Consider the following 22101-nt stretch of genomic DNA (forward strand, 5'->3'; position numbering starts at 1 on the left):
GAACGCTCGTGCCGAAAGGACCGGTGGTTTCTTTGGAAAAAAATCTAGAAAAAGTGGATGTTTTTCGGTTACGTCACCAAAACTCTTCCCACTCTTCAGATAAGATTCCACAGTTCCGGTGATTTTTATTATTTTCATTTGTAAAAAATCGTGAACCTACCCAAAATGTGGACCAATACGCTCGAGGAACTCCCGTGCCGAAAGGTCTAGTGGTTTCTTTGGGAAAAAATCGAGAAAAAGTGGATGTTTTTCGGTTACGTCACCAAAACTCTTCCCACTCTTCAGATAAGATTCCACAGCTCCGGTGATTTTTATTATTTTCATTTGTAAAAAATCGTGAACCTACCCAAAGTGTGGACCAATACGCTCGAGGAACCCTCGTGCCGAAAGGACCGGTGGTTTCTTTGGAAAAAAATCTAGAAAAAGTGGATGTTTTTCGGTTACGTCACCAAAACTCTTCCCACACTTCAGATAAGATTCCACAGCTCCGGTGATTTTTATTATTTTCATTTGTAAAAAATCGTGAACCTACCCAAAATGTGGACCAATACTCTCGAGGAACCCCCGTGCCGAAAGGTCCGGTGGTTTCTTTGGAAAAAAATCTAGAATAAGTGGATGTTTTTCGGTTACGTCACCAAAACTCTTCCCACTCTTCAGATAAGATTCCACATCTCCGGTGATTTTTATTGTTTTCATTTGTAAAAAATCGTGAACCTACCCAAAATATGGACCAATACTCTCGAGGAACCCTCGTGCCGAAAGGTCCGGTGGTTTCTTTGGAAAAAAATCTAGAAGAAGTGGATGTTTTTCGGTTACGTCACCAAAACTTTTCCCACTCTTCAGATAAGATTCCACAGTTCCGTTGATTTTTATTATTTTCATTTGTAAAAAATCGTGAACCTACCCAATATGTGGACCAATACGCTCGAGGAACTCCCGTGCCGAAAGGTCTAGTGGTTTCTTTGTGATAAATTCGAGAAAAAGTGGATGGTTTTCGGTTACGTCACCAAAACTCTTCCCACTCTTCAGATAAGATTCCACAGTTCCGGTGATTTTTATTATTTTCATTTGTAAAATATCGTGAACCCACCCAAAATGTGGACCAATACGCTCGAGGAACTCCCGTGCCGAAAGGTCTAGTGGTTTCTTTGTGAAAAATTCGAGAAGAAGTGGATGTTTTTCGGTTACGTCACCAAAACTCTTCCCACTCTTCAGATAAGATTCCACAGCTCCGGTGATTTTTATTATTTTCATTTGTAAAAAATCGTGAACCTACCCAAAATGTGGACCAATACGCTCGAGGAACTCCCGTGCCGAAAGGTCCGGTGGTTTCTTTGGGAAAAAATCGAGAAAAACTGCATGTTTTTCGGTTACGTCACCAAAACTCTTCCCACTCTTCAGATAAGATTCCACGTCTCCGGTGATTTTTATTGTTTTCATTTGTAAAAAATCGTGAACCTACCCAAAATGTGGACCAATACTCTCGAGGAACCCTCGTGCCGAAAGGTCCGGTGGTTTCTTTGGAAAAAAATCTAGAAAAAGTGGATGTTTTTCGGTTACGTCACCAAAACTCTTCCCACACTTCAGATAAGATTCCACAGCTCCGGTGATTTTTATTATTTTCATTTGTAAAAAATCGTGAACCTACCCAAAATGTGGACCAATACGCTCGAGGAACTCCCGTGCCGAAAGGTCTAGTGGTTTCTTTGGGAAAAAATCGAGAAAAAGGGGATGTTTTTCGGTTACGTCAACAAAACTCTTCCCACTCTTCAGATAAGATTCCACAGTTCCGGTGATTTTTATTATTTTCATTTGTAAAAAATCGTGAACGTACCCAAAATGAGGACCAATACTTTCGAGGAACCCTCGTGCCGAAAGGTCCGGTGGTTTCTTTTGAAAAAAATCTAGAAAAAGTGGATGTTTTTCGGTTACGTCACCAAAACTCTTCCCACTCTTCAGATAAGATTCCACATCTCCGGTGATTTTTATTATTTTCATTTGTAAAAAATCGTGAACCTACCCAAAATGAGGACCAATACTTTCGAGGAACCCTCGTGCCGAAAGGTCCGGTGGTTTCTTTGGAAAAAAATCTAGAAAAAGTGGATGTTTTTCGGTTACGTCACCAAAACTCTTCCCACTCTTCAGATAAGATTCCACAGCTCCGGTGATTTTTATTATTTTCATTTGTAAAAAATCGTGAACCTACCCAAAATGTGGACCAATACTCTCGAGGAACCCCCGTGCCGAAAGGTCCGGTGGTTTCTTTGGAAAAAAATCTAGAAGAAGTGGATGTTTTTCGGTTACGTCACCAAAACTTTTCCCACTCTTCAGATAAGATTCCACAGTTCCGTTGATTTTTATTATTTTCATTTGTAAAAAATCGTGAACCTACCCAATATGTGGACCAATACGCTCGAGGAACTCCCGTGCCGAAAGGTCTAGTGGTTTCTTTGTGATAAATTCGAGAAAAAGTGGATGGTTTTCGGTTACGTCACCAAAACTCTTCCCACTCTTCAGATAAGATTCCACAGTTCCGGTGATTTTTATTATTTTCATTTGTAAAAAATCGTGAACCCACCCAAAATGTGGACCAATACGCTCGAGGAACTCCCGTGCCGAAAGGTCTAGTGGTTTCTTTGTGAAAAATTCGAGAAGAAGTGGATGTTTTTCGGTTACGTCACCAAAACTCTTCCCACTCTTCAGATAAGATTCCACAGCTCCGGTGATTTTTATTATTTTCATTTGTAAAAAATCGTGAACCTACCCAAGGTGTGGACCAATACGCTCGAGGAACCCTCGTGCCGAAAGGTCCGGTGGTTTCTTTGGAAAAAAATCTAGAAGAAGTGGATGTTTTTCGGTTACGTCACCAAAACTCTTCCCACTCTTCAGATAAGATTCCACATTTCCGATGATTTTTATCATTTTCATTTGTAAAAAATCCTGAACCTACCCAAAATGTGGACCAATACGCTCGAGGAACTCCCGTGCCGAAAGGTCCGGTGGTTTCTTTGGGAAAAAATCGAGAAGAAGTGGATGTTTTTCGGTTACGTCACCAAAACTCTTCCCACTCTTCAGATAAGATTCCACAGCTCCGGTGATTTTTATTATTTTCATTTGTAAAAAATCGTGAACCTACCCAAATTGTGGACCAATACGCTCGAGGAACTCCCGTGCCGAAAGGTCTAGTGGTTTCTTTGGGAAAAAATCGAGAAAAAGTGGATGTTTTTCGGTTACGTCACCAAAACTCTTCCTACTCTTCAGATAAGATTCCACAGTTCCGGTGATTTTTATTATTTTCATTTGTAAAAAATCGTGAACCTACCCAAAATGTGGACCAATACGCTCGAGGAACTCCCGTGCCGAAAGGTCCGGTGGTTTCTTTGGAAAAAAATCTAGAAAAAGTGGATGTTTTTCGGTTACGTCACCAAAACTCTTCCCACTCTTCAGATAAGATTCCACAGCTCCGGTGATTTTTATTATTTTCATTTGTAAAAAATCGTGAACCTACCCAAAATGTGGACCAATACGCTCGAGGAACTCCCGTGCCGAAAGGTTTAGTGGTTTCTTTGGGAAAAAATCTAGAAAAAGTGGATGTTTTTCGGTTACGTCACCAAAACTCTTCCCACTCTTCTGATAAGATTCCACAGCTCCGGTGATTTTTATTATTTTCATTTGTAAAAAATCGTGAACCTACCCAAAGTGTGGACCAATACGCTCGAGGAACGCTCGTGCCGAAAGGACCGGTGGTTTCTTTGGAAAAAAATCTAGAAAAAGTGGATGTTTTTCGGTTACGTCACCAAAACTCTTCCCACTCTTCAGATAAGATTCCACAGCTCCGGTGATTTTTATTATTTTCAGTTGTAAAAAATCGTGAACCTACCCAAAGTGTGGACCAATACGCTCGAGGAACGCTCGTGCCGAAAGGACCGGTGGTTTCTTTGGAAAAAAATCTAGAAAAAGTGGATGTTTTTCGGTTACGTCACCAAAACTCTTCCCACTCTTCAGATAAGATTCCACAGTTCCGGTGATTTTTATTATTTTCATTTGTAAAAAATCGTGAACCTACCCAAAATGTGGACCAATACGCTCGAGGAACTCCCGTGCCGAAAGGTCTAGTGGTTTCTTTGGGAAAAAATCGAGAAAAAGTGGATGTTTTTCGGTTACGTCACCAAAACTCTTCCCACTCTTCAGATAAGATTCCACAGCTCCGGTGATTTTTATTATTTTCATTTGTAAAAAATCGTGAACCTACCCAAAGTGTGGACCAATACGCTCGAGGAACCCTCGTGCCGAAAGGACCGGTGGTTTCTTTGGAAAAAAATCTAGAAAAAGTGGATGTTTTTCGGTTACGTCACCAAAACTCTTCCCACACTTCAGATAAGATTCCACAGCTCCGGTGATTTTTATTATTTTCATTTGTAAAAAATCGTGAACCTACCCAAAATGTGGACCAATACTCTCGAGGAACCCCCGTGCCGAAAGGTCCGGTGGTTTCTTTGGAAAAAAATCTAGAATAAGTGGATGTTTTTCGGTTACGTCACCAAAACTCTTCCCACTCTTCAGATAAGATTCCACATCTCCGGTGATTTTTATTGTTTTCATTTGTAAAAAATCGTGAACCTACCCAAAATATGGACCAATACTCTCGAGGAACCCTCGTGCCGAAAGGTCCGGTGGTTTCTTTGGAAAAAAATCTAGAAGAAGTGGATGTTTTTCGGTTACGTCACCAAATCTCTTCCCACTCTTCAGATAAGATTCCACAGTTCCGGTGATTTTTATTATTTTCATTTGTAAAAAATCGTGAACCCACCCAAAATGTGGACCAATACGCTCGAGGAACCCTCGTGCCGAAAGGTCCGGTGGTTTCTTTGGAAAAAAATCTAGAAGAAGTGGATGTTTTTCGGTTACGTCACCAAAACTCTTCCCACTCTTCAGATAACATTCCACAGTTCCGGTGATTTTTATTATTTTCATTTGTAAAAAATCGTGAACCTACCCAAAATGTGGACCAATACGCTCGAGGAACTCCCGTGCCGAAAGGTCCGGTGGTTTCTTTGGAAAAAAATCTAGAAAAAGTGGATGTTTTTCGGTTACGTCACCAAAACTCTTCCCACTCTTCAGATAAGATTCCACATCTCCGGTGATTTTTATTGTTTTCATTTGTAAAAAATCGTGAACCTACCCAAAATGTGGACCAATACGCTGGGGGAACTCCCGTGCCGAAAGGTCTAGTGGTTTCTTTGGGAAAAAATCGAGAAAAAGTGGATGTTTTTCGGTTACGTCACCAAAACTCTTCCCACTCTTCAGATAAGATTCCACAGCTCCGGTGATTTTTATTATTTTCATTTGTAAAAAATCGTGAACCTACCCAAAGTGTGGACCAATACGCTCGAGGAACCCTCGTGCCGAAAGGACCGGTGGTTTCTTTGGAAAAAAATCTAGAAAAAGTGGATGTTTTTCGGTTACGTCACCAAAACTCTTCCCACACTTCAGATAAGATTCCACAGCTCCGGTGATTTTTATTATTTTCATTTGTAAAAAATCGTGAACCTACCCAAAATGTGGACCAATACTCTCGAGGAACCCCCGTGCCGAAAGGTCCGGTGGTTTCTTTGGAAAAAAATCTAGAATAAGTGGATGTTTTTCGGTTACGTCACCAAAACTCTTCCCACTCTTCAGATAAGATTCCACATCTCCGGTGATTTTTATTGTTTTCATTTGTAAAAAATCGTGAACCTACCCAAAATATGGACCAATACTCTCGAGGAACCCTCGTGCCGAAAGGTCCGGTGGTTTCTTTGGAAAAAAATCTAGAAGAAGTGGATGTTTTTCGGTTACGTCACCAAATCTCTTCCCACTCTTCAGATAAGATTCCACAGTTCCGGTGATTTTTATTATTTTCATTTGTAAAAAATCGTGAACCCACCCAAAATGTGGACCAATACGCTCGAGGAACCCTCGTGCCGAAAGGTCCGGTGGTTTCTTTGGAAAAAAATCTAGAAGAAGTGGATGTTTTTCGGTTACGTCACCAAAACTCTTCCCACTCTTCAGATAACATTCCACAGTTCCGGTGATTTTTATTATTTTCATTTGTAAAAAATCGTGAACCTACCCAAAATGTGGACCAATACGCTCGAGGAACTCCCGTGCCGAAAGGTCCGGTGGTTTCTTTGGAAAAAAATCTAGAAAAAGTGGATGTTTTTCGGTTACGTCACCAAAACTCTTCCCACTCTTCAGATAAGATTCCACATCTCCGGTGATTTTTATTGTTTTCATTTGTAAAAAATCGTGAACCTACCCAAAATGTGGACCAATACGCTCGAGGAACTCCCGTGCCGAAAGGTCTAGTGGTTTATTTGGGAAAAATTCGAGAAAAAGTGCATGTTTTTCGGTTACGTCACCAAAACTCTTCCCACTCTTCAGATAAGATTCCACATCTCCGGTGATTTTTATTGTTTTCATTTGTAAAAAATCGTGAACCTACCCAAAATGTGGACCAATACTCTCGAGGAACCCTCGTGCCGAAAGGTCCGGTGGTTTCTTTGGAAAAAAATTTAGAAAAAGTGGATGTTTTTCGGTTACGTCACCAAAACTCTTCCCACACTTCAGATAAGATTCCACAGCTCCGGTGATTTTTATTATTTTCATTTGTAAAAAATCGTGAACCTACCCAAAATGTGGACCAATACGCTCGAGGAACTCCCGTGCCGAAAGGTCTAGTGGTTTCTTTGGGAAAAATTCGAGAAAAAGTGGATGTTTTTCGGTTACGTCACCAAAACTCTTCCCACCCTTCAGATAAGATTCCACATCTCCGGTGATTTTTATTGTTTTCATTTGTAAAAAATCGTGAACCTACCCAAAATGTGGACCAATACTCTCGAGGAACCCTCGTGCCGAAAGGTCCGGTGGTTTCTTTGGAAAAAAATCTAGAAGAAGTGGATGTTTTTCGGTTACGTCACCAAAACTCTTCCCACTCTTCAGATAAGATTCCACTGCTCCGGTGATTTTTATTATTTTCATTTGTAAAAAATCGTGAACCTACCCAAAATGTGGACCAATACTCTCGAGGAACCCCCGTGCCGAAAGGTCCGGTGGTTTCTTTGGAAAAAAATCTAGAAAAAGTGGATGTTTTTCGGTTACGTCACCAAAACTTTTCCCACTCTTCAGATAAGATTCCACAGTTCCGTTGATTTTTATTATTTTCATTTGTAAAAAATCGTGAACCTACCCAATATGTGGACCAATACGCTCGAGGAACTCCCGTGCCGAAAGGTCCGGTGGTTTCTTTGGGAAAAAATCGAGAAAAACTGCATGTTTTTCGGTTACGTCACCAAAACTCTTCCCACTCTTCAGATAAGATTCCACGTCTCCGGTGATTTTTATTGTTTTCATTTGTAAAAAATCGTGAACCTACCCAAAATGTGGACCAATACTCTCGAGGAACCCTCGTGCCGACAGGTCCGGTGGTTTCTTTGGAAAAAAATCTAGAAAAAGTGGATGTTTTTCGGTTACGTCACCAAAACTCTTCCCACACTTCAGATAAGATTCCACAGCTCCGGTGATTTTTATTATTTTCATTTGTAAAAAATCGTGAACCTACCCAAAATGTGGACCAATACGCTCGAGGAACTCCCGTGCCGAAAGGTCTAGTGGTTTCTTTGGGAAAAAATCGAGAAAAAGTGGATGTTTTTCGGTTACGTCAACAAAACTCTTCCCACTCTTCAGATAAGATTCCACAGTTCCGGTGATTTTTATTATTTTCATTTGTAAAAAATCGTGAACGTACCCAAAATGAGGACCAATACTCTCGAGGAACCTTCGTGCCGAAAGGTCCGGTGGTTTCTTTTGAAAAAAATCTAGAAAAAGTGGATGTTTTTCGGTTACGTCACCAAAACTCTTCCCACTCTTCAGATAAGTTTCCACATCTCCGGTGATTTTTATTATTTTCATTTGTAAAAAATCGTGAACCTACCCAAAATGTGGACCAATACTCTCGAGGAACTCCCGTGCCGAAAGGTCCGGTGGTTTCTTTGGAAAAAAATCTAGAAAAAGTGGATGTTTTTCGGTTACGTCACCAAAACTTTTCCCACTCTTCAGATAAGATTCCACAGTTCCGTTGATTTTTATTATTTTCATTTGTAAAAAATCGTGAACCTACCCAAAATGTGGACCAATACGCTCGAGGAACTCCCGTGCCGAAAGGTCCGGTGGTTTCTTTGGGAAAAAATCTAGAAAAAGTGGATGTTTTTCGGTTACGTCACCAAAACTCTTCCCACTCTTCAGATAAGATTCCACGTCTCCGGTGATTTTTATTGTTTTCATTTGTAAAAAATCGTGAACCTACCCAAAATGTGGACCAATACTCTCGAGGAACCCTCGTGCCGAAAGGTCCGGTGGTTTCTTTGGAAAAAAATCTAGAAAAAGTGGATGTTTTTCGGTTACGTCACCAAAACTCTTCCCACACTTCAGATAAGATTCCACAGCTCCGGTGATTTTTATTATTTTCATTTGTAAAAAATCGTGAACCTACCCAAAATGTGGACCAATACGCTCGAGGAACTCCCGTGCCGAAAGGTCTAGTGGTTTCTTTGGGAAAAAATCGAGAAAAAGGGGATGTTTTTCGGTTACGTCAACAAAACTCTTCCCACTCTTCAGATAAGATTCCACAGTTCCGGTGATTTTTATTATTTTCATTTGTAAAAAATCGTGAACGTACCCAAAATGAGGACCAATACTTTCGAGGAACCCTCGTGCCGAAAGGTCCGGTGGTTTCTTTTGAAAAAAATCTAGAAAAAGTGGATGTTTTTCGGTTACGTCACCAAAACTCTTCCCACTCTTCAGATAAGATTCCACATCTCCGGTGATTTTTATTATTTTCATTTGTAAAAAATCGTGAACCTACCCAAAATGAGGACCAATACTCTCGAGGAACCCTCGTGCCGAAAGGTCCGGTGGTTTCTTTGGAAAGAAATCTAGAAAAAGTGGATGTTTTTCGGTTACGTCACCAAAACTCTTCCCACTCTTCAGATAAGATTCCACAGCTCCGGTGATTTTTATTATTTTCATTTGTAAAAAATCGTGAACCTACCCAAAATGTGGACCAATACTCTCGAGGAACCCCCGTGCCGAAAGGTCCGGTGGTTTCTTTGGAAAAAAATCTAGAAGAAGTGGATGTTTTTCGGTTACGTCACCAAAACTTTTCCCACTCTTCAGATAAGATTCCACAGTTCCGTTGATTTTTATTATTTTCATTTGTAAAAAATCGTGAACCTACCCAATATGTGGACCAATACGCTCGAGGAACTCCCGTGCCGAAAGGTCTAGTGGTTTCTTTGTGATAAATTCGAGAAAAAGTGGATGGTTTTCGGTTACGTCACCAAAACTCTTCCCACTCTTCAGATAAGATTCCACAGTTCCGGTGATTTTTATTATTTTCATTTGTAAAAAATCGTGAACCCACCCAAAATGTGGACCAATACGCTCGAGGAACTCCCGTGCCGAAAGGTCTAGTGGTTTCTTTGTGAAAAATTCGAGAAGAAGTGGATGTTTTTCGGTTACGTCACCAAAACTCTTCCCACTCTTCAGATAAGATTCCACAGCTCCGGTGATTTTTATTATTTTCATTTGTAAAAAATCGTGAACCTACCCAAAATGTGGACCAATACGCTCGAGGAACTCCCGTGCCGAAAGGTCCGGTGGTTTCTTTGGGAAAAAATCGAGAAAAACTGCATGTTTTTCGGTTACGTCACCAAAACTCTTCCCACTCTTCAGATAAGATTCCACGTCTCCGGTGATTTTTATTGTTTTCATTTGTAAAAAATCGTGAACCTACCCAAAATGTGGACCAATACTCTCGAGGAACCCTCGTGCCGAAAGGTCCGGTGGTTTCTTTGGAAAAAAATCTAGAAAAAGTGGATGTTTTTCGGTTACGTCACCAAAACTCTTCCCACACTTCAGATAAGATTCCACAGCTCCGGTGATTTTTATTATTTTCATTTGTAAAAAATCGTGAACCTACCCAAAATGTGGACCAATACGCTCGAGGAACTCCCGTGCCGAAAGGTCTAGTGGTTTCTTTGGGAAAAAATCGAGAAAAAGGGGATGTTTTTCGGTTACGTCAACAAAACTCTTCCCACTCTTCAGATAAGATTCCACAGTTCCGGTGATTTTTATTATTTTCATTTGTAAAAAATCGTGAACGTACCCAAAATGAGGACCAATACTTTCGAGGAACCCTCGTGCCGAAAGGTCCGGTGGTTTCTTTTGAAAAAAATCTAGAAAAAGTGGATGTTTTTCGGTTACGTCACCAAAACTCTTCCCACTCTTCAGATAAGATTCCACATCTCCGGTGATTTTTATTATTTTCATTTGTAAAAAATCGTGAACCTACCCAAAATGAGGACCAATACTCTCGAGGAACCCTCGTGCCGAAAGGTCCGGTGGTTTCTTTGGAAAAAAATCTAGAAAAAGTGGATGTTTTTCGGTTACGTCACCAAAACTCTTCCCACTCTTCAGATAAGATTCCACAGCTCCGGTGATTTTTATTATTTTCATTTGTAAAAAATCGTGAACCTACCCAAAATGTGGACCAATACTCTCGAGGAACCCCCGTGCCGAAAGGTCCGGTGGTTTCTTTGGAAAAAAATCTAGAAGAAGTGGATGTTTTTCGGTTACGTCACCAAAACTTTTCCCACTCTTCAGATAAGATTCCACAGTTCCGTTGATTTTTATTATTTTCATTTGTAAAAAATCGTGAACCTACCCAATATGTGGACCAATACGCTCGAGGAACTCCCGTGCCGAAAGGTCTAGTGGTTTCTTTGTGATAAATTCGAGAAAAAGTGGATGGTTTTCGGTTACGTCACCAAAACTCTTCCCACTCTTCAGATAAGATTCCACAGTTCCGGTGATTTTTATTATTTTCATTTGTAAAAAATCGTGAACCCACCCAAAATGTGGACCAATACGCTCGAGGAACTCCCGTGCCGAAAGGTCTAGTGGTTTCTTTGGGAAAAATTCGAGAAAAAGTGGATGTTTTTCGGTTACGTCACCAAAACTCTTCCCACCCTTCAGATAAGATTCCACATCTCCGGTGATTTTTATTGTTTTCATTTGTAAAAAATCGTGAACCTACCCAAAATGTGGACCAATACTCTCGAGGAACCCTCGTGCCGAAAGGTCCGGTGGTTTCTTTGGAAAAAAATCTAGAAGAAGTGGATGTTTTTCGGTTACGTCACCAAAACTCTTCCCACTCTTCAGATAAGATTCCACTGCTCCGGTGATTTTTATTATTTTCATTTGTAAAAAATCGTGAACCTACCCAAAATGTGGACCAATACTCTCGAGGAACCCCCGTGCCGAAAGGTCCGGTGGTTTCTTTGGAAAAAAATCTAGAAAAAGTGGATGTTTTTCGGTTACGTCACCAAAACTTTTCCCACTCTTCAGATAAGATTCCACAGTTCCGTTGATTTTTATTATTTTCATTTGTAAAAAATCGTGAACCTACCCAATATGTGGACCAATACGCTCGAGGAACTCCCGTGCCGAAAGGTCCGGTGGTTTCTTTGGGAAAAAATCGAGAAAAACTGCATGTTTTTCGGTTACGTCACCAAAACTCTTCCCACTCTTCAGATAAGATTCCACGTCTCCGGTGATTTTTATTGTTTTCATTTGTAAAAAATCGTGAACCTACCCAAAATGTGGACCAATACTCTCGAGGAACCCTCGTGCCGACAGGTCCGGTGGTTTCTTTGGAAAAAAATCTAGAAAAAGTGGATGTTTTTCGGTTACGTCACCAAAACTCTTCCCACACTTCAGATAAGATTCCACAGCTCCGGTGATTTTTATTATTTTCATTTGTAAAAAATCGTGAACCTACCCAAAATGTGGACCAATACGCTCGAGGAACTCCCGTGCCGAAAGGTCTAGTGGTTTCTTTGGGAAAAAATCGAGAAAAAGTGGATGTTTTTCGGTTACGTCAACAAAACTCTTCCCACTCTTCAGATAAGATTCCACAGTTCCGGTGATTTTTATTATTTTCATTTGTAAAAAATCGTGAACGTACCCAAAATGAGGACCAATACTCTCGAGGAACCTTCGTGCCGAAAGGTCCGGTGGTTTCTTTTGAAAAAAATCTAGAAAAAGTGGATGTTTTTCGGTTACGTCACCAAAACTCTTCCCACTCTTCAGATAAGTTTCCACATCTCCGGTGATTTTTATTATTTTCATTTGTAAAAAATCGTGAACCTACCCAAAATGTGGACCAATACTCTCGAGGAACTCCCGTGCCGAAAGGTCCGGTGGTTTCTTTGGAAAAAAATCTAGAAAAAGTGGATGTTTTTCGGTTACGTCACCAAAACTTTTCCCACTCTTCAGATAAGATTCCACAGTTCCGTTGATTTTTATTATTTTCATTTGTAAAAAATCGTGAACCTACCCAAAATGTGGACCAATACGCTCGAGGAACTCCCGTGCCGAAAGGTCCGGTGGTTTCTTTGGGAAAAAATCTAGAAAAAGTGGATGTTTTTCGGTTACGTCACCAAAACTCTTCCCACTCTTCAGATAAGATTCCACGTCTCCGGTGATTTTTATTGTTTTCATTTGTAAAAAATCGTGAACCTACCCAAAATGTGGACCAATACTCTCGAGGAACCCTCGTGCCGAAAGGTCCGGTGGTTTCTTTGGAAAAAAATCTAGAAAAAGTGGATGTTTTTCGGTTACGTCACCAAAACTCTTCCCACACTTCAGATAAGATTCCACAGCTCCGGTGATTTTTATTATTTTCATTTGTAAAAAATCGTGAACCTACCCAAAATGTGGACCAATACGCTCGAGGAACTCCCGTGCCGAAAGGTCTAGTGGTTTCTTTGGGAAAAAATCGAGAAAAAGGGGATGTTTTTCGGTTACGTCAACAAAACTCTTCCCACTCTTCAGATAAGATTCCACAGTTCCGGTGATTTTTATTATTTTCATTTGTAAAAAATCGTGAACGTACCCAAAATGAGGACCAATACTTTCGAGGAACCCTCGTGCCGAAAGGTCCGGTGGTTTCTTTTGAAAAAAATCTAGAAAAAGTGGATGTTTTTCGGTTACGTCACCAAAACTCTTCCCACTCTTCAGATAAGATTCCACATCTCCGGTGATTTTTATTATTTTCATTTGTAAAAAATCGTGAACCTACCCAAAATGAGGACCAATACTCTCGAGGAACCCTCGTGCCGAAAGGTCCGGTGGTTTCTTTGGAAAGAAATCTAGAAAAAGTGGATGTTTTTCGGTTACGTCACCAAAACTCTTCCCACTCTTCAGATAAGATTCCACAGCTCCGGTGATTTTTATTATTTTCATTTGTAAAAAATCGTGAACCTACCCAAAATGTGGACCAATACTCTCGAGGAACCCCCGTGCCGAAAGGTCCGGTGGTTTCTTTGGAAAAAAATCTAGAAGAAGTGGATGTTTTTCGGTTACGTCACCAAAACTTTTCCCACTCTTCAGATAAGATTCCACAGTTCCGTTGATTTTTATTATTTTCATTTGTAAAAAATCGTGAACCTACCCAATATGTGGACCAATACGCTCGAGGAACTCCCGTGCCGAAAGGTCTAGTGGTTTCTTTGTGATAAATTCGAGAAAAAGTGGATGGTTTTCGGTTACGTCACCAAAACTCTTCCCACTCTTCAGATAAGATTCCACAGTTCCGGTGATTTTTATTATTTTCATTTGTAAAAAATCGTGAACCCACCCAAAATGTGGACCAATACGCTCGAGGAACTCCCGTGCCGAAAGGTCTAGTGGTTTCTTTGTGAAAAATTCGAGAAGAAGTGGATGTTTTTCGGTTACGTCACCAAAACTCTTCCCACTCTTCAGATAAGATTCCACAGCTCCGGTGATTTTTATTATTTTCATTTGTAAAAAATCGTGAACCTACCCAAAATGTGGACCAATACGCTCGAGGAACTCCCGTGCCGAAAGGTCCGGTGGTTTCTTTGGGAAAAAATCGAGAAAAACTGCATGTTTTTCGGTTACGTCACCAAAACTCTTCCCACTCTTCAGATAAGATTCCACGTCTCCGGTGATTTTTATTGTTTTCATTTGTAAAAAATCGTGAACCTACCCAAAATGTGGACCAATACTCTCGAGGAACCCTCGTGCCGAAAGGTCCGGTGGTTTCTTTGGAAAAAAATCTAGAAAAAGTGGATGTTTTTCGGTTACGTCACCAAAACTCTTCCCACACTTCAGATAAGATTCCACAGCTCCGGTGATTTTTATTATTTTCATTTGTAAAAAATCGTGAACCTACCCAAAATGTGGACCAATACGCTCGAGGAACTCCCGTGCCGAAAGGTCTAGTGGTTTCTTTGGGAAAAAATCGAGAAAAAGGGGATGTTTTTCGGTTACGTCAACAAAACTCTTCCCACTCTTCAGATAAGATTCCACAGTTCCGGTGATTTTTATTATTTTCATTTGTAAAAAATCGTGAACGTACCCAAAATGAGGACCAATACTTTCGAGGAACCCTCGTGCCGAAAGGTCCGGTGGTTTCTTTTGAAAAAAATCTAGAAAAAGTGGATGTTTTTCGGTTACGTCACCAAAACTCTTCCCACTCTTCAGATAAGATTCCACATCTCCGGTGATTTTTATTATTTTCATTTGTAAAAAATCGTGAACCTACCCAAAATGAGGACCAATACTCTCGAGGAACCCTCGTGCCGAAAGGTCCGGTGGTTTCTTTGGAAAAAAATCTAGAAAAAGTGGATGTTTTTCGGTTACGTCACCAAAACTCTTCCCACTCTTCAGATAAGATTCCACAGCTCCGGTGATTTTTATTATTTTCATTTGTAAAAAATCGTGAACCTACCCAAAATGTGGACCAATACTCTCGAGGAACCCCCGTGCCGAAAGGTCCGGTGGTTTCTTTGGAAAAAAATCTAGAAGAAGTGGATGTTTTTCGGTTACGTCACCAAAACTTTTCCCACTCTTCAGATAAGATTCCACAGTTCCGTTGATTTTTATTATTTTCATTTGTAAAAAATCGTGAACCTACCCAATATGTGGACCAATACGCTCGAGGAACTCCCGTGCCGAAAGGTCTAGTGGTTTCTTTGTGATAAATTCGAGAAAAAGTGGATGGTTTTCGGTTACGTCACCAAAACTCTTCCCACTCTTCAGATAAGATTCCACAGTTCCGGTGATTTTTATTATTTTCATTTGTAAAAAATCGTGAACCCACCCAAAATGTGGACCAATACGCTCGAGGAACTCCCGTGCCGAAAGGTCTAGTGGTTTCTTTGTGAAAAATTCGAGAAGAAGTGGATGTTTTTCGGTTACGTCACCAAAACTCTTCCCACTCTTCAGATAAGATTCCACAGCTCCGGTGATTTTTATTATTTTCATTTGTAAAAAATCGTGAACCTACCCAAGGTGTGGACCAATACGCTCGAGGAACCCTCGTGCCGAAAGGTCCGGTGGTTTCTTTGGAAAAAAATCTAGAAGAAGTGGATGTTTTTCGGTTACGTCACCAAAACTCTTCCCACTCTTCAGATAAGATTCCACATTTCCGATGATTTTTATCATTTTCATTTGTAAAAAATCCTGAACCTACCCAAAATGTGGACCAATACGCTCGAGGAACTCCCGTGCCGAAAGGTCCGGTGGTTTCTTTGGGAAAAAATCGAGAAGAAGTGGATGTTTTTCGGTTACGTCACCAAAACTCTTCCCACTCTTCAGATAAGATTCCACAGCTCCGGTGATTTTTATTATTTTCATTTGTAAAAAATCGTGAACCTACCCAAATTGTGGACCAATACGCTCGAGGAACTCCCGTGCCGAAAGGTCTAGTGGTTTCTTTGGGAAAAAATCGAGAAAAAGTGGATGTTTTTCGGTTACGTCACCAAAACTCTTCCTACTCTTCAGATAAGATTCCACAGTTCCGGTGATTTTTATTATTTTCATTTGTAAAAAATCGTGAACCTACCCAAAATGTGGACCAATACGCTCGAGGATCCTCCGTCCCGAAAGGTTGTACAATAAGTTTCGTCGTTCGATAACACTTATTGAACAGAATATAGCACTGGGTTGCTCGATAAGTTTTGTCGCTTGATAAAACGAGTACTGTATACTCATTCTTTAAGAAGACAAAACCTTTTAACACGAGAACTTTGGTATCAAGAGAACACGATAGCCGAGGAGGTATTCTTATTCCACGGATTCTCCGGAATGACGTCAAATTCCAAGAATTGCTGGGTATTGAAATTTTACGGGACTTTCGAACAAATTCCTGAACTTTTGCTAGAATTTTTCGCCGATTTTGAACTTTGGTATCAGGAGAACATTAGAATCGAAGAGGTACTCCTATTCGGCGGATTCTTGGAAGTGACGTCATTTCCAAGAATTTACGCAAAATGAAGTTTAGCGAGACTTTCGAAAGTATTTCTGTACTACTATAATTACAAACTTAAATTTATCAACTTGAAAATATTCTACCGTTATACCTCTTAAAGTTCCCGCGGATCGTAAAAGGGTTTTCGTCCCTATTTTACGAAAAGTACAGGGTGTTCCGATATTTATAAACGGTAGTGTAGGTAAGTGGCGATTCGCGGGTACAAATGTTGTTGTAAAATCATAGCCCGTTTATCCGCGCTCGTTCGGAGGGGTTTGTTCACACCTCGATAATGATTTACGCGCGAGTTTTGTCCGCGATCGCGAGATTATCTGTCCACGCGTGTAATTATTTCGGATGTTCGCGTCGTCGCGGAAATAGAATTCTTCGACAAAAGCGAAGTGTCCGGGCCCGCTAATTGGGAAGATACGTCAACTCGTTATGTTGTTTAATGTAATCTCTGTTCTCTCGAAACTCGGGACAAACTGGTGGCCCGCGAGTGGCTCGTGTTGCAAGAGCCAGAAATGCTTTACACCACTGCCGCAAGAATGTGACCCGCGGGAAACACTGTAAAGGGAATTAATTCTCGTCCACTGACTAATTAAGACGAATAATGGCGGGTAATACGAATTACGCGAACAATTCAGTTTTACTAATCAACGAGTCAAGTACCAACACGAAGGAGTGATGTCCGAGCGTGACTCGCATCGACCATCGTTCGTGTTTCATATTTTATGGACACGTGGAACGATTCGTACGATTCGTTCGGTTTCTTTTTAACGGCGAACTGCTCGCAGAGCACACGGTAGCGATTTCGTTACACTTTGTTTCGCGTCGTGTTTCCATCCGCGACGCGAGCTATCGTTTCGTGCGATTTAATTCGAGTGTACTCGATTCGGTCAACGATGCTGTAATTCAACGCGCGTGTACTCCGCCGACCCGTAGTTTCAGGAACGCAAAGTTACGTAGGTGGTCGATTCCCGCGAAACACCTAACTCGGATTCTTCGTTAAAATACAGCTATACGACGTTACCACACATTGGATCGTAACGCGCGAACGAAACGTTCCCGTGAAATTAATCGTGCTATGTTTTCGCTCGAAGATGCATATCGATTTCAAGATAAACCTGTACGAGAAGTATCGAAGAAACTTTTAACCAAGTGCCAATTAAATCAAATTTCGAACGATCTATCGTAACGCGAATACGCTTGAATTCTTTTGAACTTTGAACGCGAGAACCGAGTACTAATTAAATCAAATTTCGGACGATCTATCGTAACGTGAATGTGCTTGAATCTTTTTGAACTTTGAACGCGATCGTCTCGATCGAAACGATTATTGTTTGCGAAACGAAGTTGAAAATTTCGCATTAACCAAACGTACGAACCGATCTTTGGACCGATACGCATCTTCGATTGGAAAACGTTACGCAATTTGTTTCGAGTGTACGTTTTGTGTGTTACGAGCAAATAGTTCTCCCAAAGGGAGTACAATTTTAAACGGTGACATTTTAGAAAGAATGAAAAATCAGAGGAATTTTGCGTTTGTCCTCGCGATCGTTTTACGAATACTTTCCGTGGATGTTGTACTCCGATTTGTGCAAATGTCTTTCCCCATTTGTAATAATTTTTGCGCGAAACCCTCGTAACGTTGCCGTTTATAACGGAAATCGATCGACGCGTGGAATACGAATACTGCAGGAAAGGGAGAATTCGATGATCAACGGAAGTGCATCTAGTTAATCCGGCGATTATTGTTGCGTCGGGACTTTACGCATAATTAACGCAATACTCGTCTGAGAGACAGACCGAACGTAACAGAAGCTGTCATAGTCTGTCGTCCTGCTGTTACGTACGTGTAATTATTCACTGGTACATCTCCGAGATAGAGAACTGAAGATTACATGCCGCCTATCAGTTCCTTTTGATGTTGTCATAGGGCGTCACGGCCGCGTTTCCACCGAAGCAGATGCAGTGTTCCTCTGCATTAATTACTACCATCCTCGTGTTGTCTGCGGCTTAATGAATCTCATTATCTTCTCTCTCCTAAATCTATTTCTTTCGAGAATCCCCTCGTACGCGGTGCATCGAGTTTCACATTAGAGTGGGGTTATTTACATTTAACGATGTTTTCTACGACACGCTGCGTGGAAGCTATCGGGTAATTTGCTCCCGGAATGGAAAATTCGAGATTTTAGAGAGGATAGACGTTTCGTAAGGGCCGGTGTAAATGAATGGTGGTTCGTCGATAAAGGAAACGTCTCTCCTTGGATTGGAAGGGAGAAGAAATTTTCAAACTTTTCGAGTGCTCGATAACGTTGCGCGTCGTGTCTGTTCGAAGGCTTGTTCGTGAACTTTATCGGGAAGGAAATATCCTACCGGGACGTAGGTTTCAAATCTGCGGTTTGAAAATGTTTCTTTCGTCTAATCTTTCGGCCAATGTTTTCAACGATCGTTAGATTCGAGTTCGACGATCGGAACAGTTGATCGCGTACCGCGTAGTAATAAAGCGCCTCGAAATTGTCGATGCAATCGCGTGCATTTAATTTACGGAACAGCAGCGCCGAGTCAGACACGGCGCAATGATGGATCAATCGTCGAAGCGCAATCGTTCCGCTATCTCCGGCCCCCGGTAATCACAACGTGTCTGCCAGCTTTGCGTACAGCTGTCGTGTATGATTCGCCATTGTTACGTACGATTATTCACGAAGACGCATCCAGACTGTAGGAACACCGAGACCGGATCCCGTCTGTTAGGTATGTCTGACCTGTCTCAGTTGGCGGACCGCGGAGCGAGATTGCCAGACGTACACTCTCATCCTCCTTACCATCCAGTCCCTGTAACGCCGGAAACACCGTGTTTCCCGTGGAAATGTCACTATCCGCGGGATATCTACGCGACGCTACCGGAAACTTTAGCGGCGTGGTTTGCACGTTGCGCGAGGAAGGGTGAGAGGGAGGGGCGCTCGTGTACGCGGAAAAAAGAAGAAGAGGGAGAAGAAAAATGTAATAGAAGAAAATGAAAAAAGCAAGGAACTTAACGGAACGCACAAAGGGGAAAACCGTGGCAGGGATATAATTTCGCCAAGTTTTCCGCGACGTTTTTTTTTCGCGTGCGGGTTGCGCGCGGCTCGGACGCGGACGGAACACTTTTTCAATTCCACGAAGGAAACCCGGGGAGACCGTGTCGTGGCCCGTACACCGTGGAAAATAAATATTTTCCCTAGAAATTTTTTAAAAGATCCATCATCCGACGTTCTCCACCGCGAGAAACTCGAGAGAAACCGCGAGCTCTCTCTCTTTCTCGAGAGAGAGTGAATCTTTATCGTCGGTAAATTATCAAAGCGCGTTAAAGTTTCGATTTACGCAACCGTGGAACGGATCGACCGTTTAAAGCGCGCAATTTAACGTTTAACGGGCCGGGATAAATTACGCAACCGGCACGTTACACGCTTATTAGAAATAATACTACTGATAGATAAATACGGCGATTACTTCGAATCGTTCGGGATTAGATAACGGAATTGCCAGATCGTAACGCGATCCTTGATGCATCTCGGTCGAGCAGCGGTTCAAAATCTAACGGTTTGGATATTATCGATTGTAAAATATTTTTAACTCTTTGTTAACGAAACGTCTCCGCGAGTATTGCCCGATGAAGATATAAGCAAGTTATATATACTTCTGTCGGTTGATTTATCGTTGAACGCGAATTTTATCGTTTCCAATAAACATTTGATATACACATCGTCTACCGAATATTAAAAAGATCAACGAAAGGCTATCGTCACCGATAACGTACCGTTCCACGATCTTCAATACGATAATTACGTTTTTCTTGTTCAAGGTGTCGTTTTACGATCGCTGCTCCCCCTTGTAACTTCCGTTCGCGTTGTTCCGCAAAATTTATTTCCTTCCTCACGATTTACCAATAACTTTACACTATCAGGTTGTTCGAAGAGTCATTTCATTTTTTCGTATAAACATTGCACGAAATTATATATTCTCCATTTTGGGAAACGAAAAGACTTTCCGAACAACCCAGTAGCTCGTTCGCTAAATTGTGTCGTGCTTTCCACCTTAAACAAATTTTACAACGTTTCAACTATGAACAACTGCAAATATACGAATCGATGGATCTACGCGAAACTTTACACGTGTTCATCGAACATTGGTACCATTTTTCGAAAAATAAAACCGCTAGGTTTACGAAAGGAAAATCGTTTTGTTATTTCGCCCGTGGTTCGGTCGATTTCCCCTGGCGTTTTTTGTTCCAAATTTTTTTATTCTTCTCGGCAAAGAAGGTACACAGTTCTCCCCCTCCATTTCGAGCCCCGTTCCTTTGTAACGATCGATATAATCGTCCTATCGGTACCCGCATAATCACGCGCGCGTATTTGCTTGGTAAATAGCGGCGCGCGTTTACGGTGTTGCGTGGCTGGGAGACGAACCGAGGGAATCTCTGCTCCGCGGATTTTGAATTCGAACAGCGAAGCATCGAATTACGGGGCGGAGTCGTAAAGAATCTGGCTGGGTCGTTCGACTTTCAGAGCCTCGTCTCGCCTCGGCTGCTGTTACCTCGGATCGAACCGAAACGTGGATTCTTTTCGTGTTATCGGACCGTTCCACTCGCGAATCTGCCAGGGCGAACCGTTTCCTTCGTCGTCTGTTTCTTATATTATTTGCATTCCCAATCGTCGACCTGCCGAGGAACGTTTCCTATCTTGGATACTAACGCGACAAAGAAACTGCTCTTGAACGGTGAAATTTATTTTCCAACGAGGATAGGTGATTTTATTATCATTGGTATAAAATCTGCGTTACGAGAAAGAGTACGTATCGTAACGTAGCAATTATATTTGCTCCGGAGCCTAAATGCAACAGAGACGCGACATTTGGAGTAATCGTTTAAAATATTTGATACAGGAGGAGTTTTTCTTATGTTGGATACCAACGAGACTTTATTTTCCAGCAAAAGTGGATTTATTATTAGTAGTATAAAGTATGCATCATGAGAGAACGTAGATACTTGTTACAACAGAGTGATTATTTGCTTTCGAGTCCAAGCTCGACAGCAGAAACGCAACGTTGGGTGTAGTTATTCAGAGTATTAGCTTTCGTTATTGTTACGTTACTATTATTGAGTGTTCGTTGCGACAAAGCATCACGCACACGTTACAAGAGACATTCCAGGTAAATTGGAACATTAAACCCCGGAACGAAGGCGTACACCGACATTTTGGATACCTATTTAGGAAGATTTAGGTTCGAGTTTCGATCCGAGCGAGCCGATCGTACGGCGACCTGCGCACCGGAGAAAAGCTTTCGTTTCTTCTCTCACCTTAATACCGCGCGATTGTTTGGGTGAATATCGATACGTTCGCCCGTATACGCGGAATAAGTGTGCGCCTTTTACCGAATATATTTCAATAATATTTATACCGTTGAAAATGTCGTAAGAAACAGGACGCGCGCCGTTTCCATTTTATTTTCGTATATACCGTTTTAAAGCTATATTTCGGAATGACAATACTGCGAATAAAATGATATTCTTCGCGACCCGGCTATATCGGTAGCCCGGGGCTTTCATGCGCAAATCGTATATGGAAAATATCGTCGGTTATCACAATAGCGCGTTCTTCGAATTCCGACGATTATGTTTATAACGTGTATCGGCGAAGTCTCCGAATCGTGTTCCATTTATGAGCAGTCCCCGTTCAAATAGC

The 22101-nt window shown here is 41.4% G+C and overlaps 1 protein-coding gene across 7 annotated transcripts in view; it reads left to right on the top strand.

Annotated features, from left to right (window-relative positions):
• Positions 1 to 22101, top strand: part of LOC143152548 (beta-1,4-glucuronyltransferase 1) — a 115497-nt gene that overhangs the window by 87405 nt on the left and 5991 nt on the right. The window lies entirely within an intron of this gene.

The sequence above is a fragment of the Ptiloglossa arizonensis genome, chromosome 11 (assembly GCF_051014685.1).
Source record: "Ptiloglossa arizonensis isolate GNS036 chromosome 11, iyPtiAriz1_principal, whole genome shotgun sequence".
In the NCBI taxonomy this organism is placed as follows: domain Eukaryota; kingdom Metazoa; phylum Arthropoda; class Insecta; order Hymenoptera; family Colletidae; genus Ptiloglossa; species Ptiloglossa arizonensis.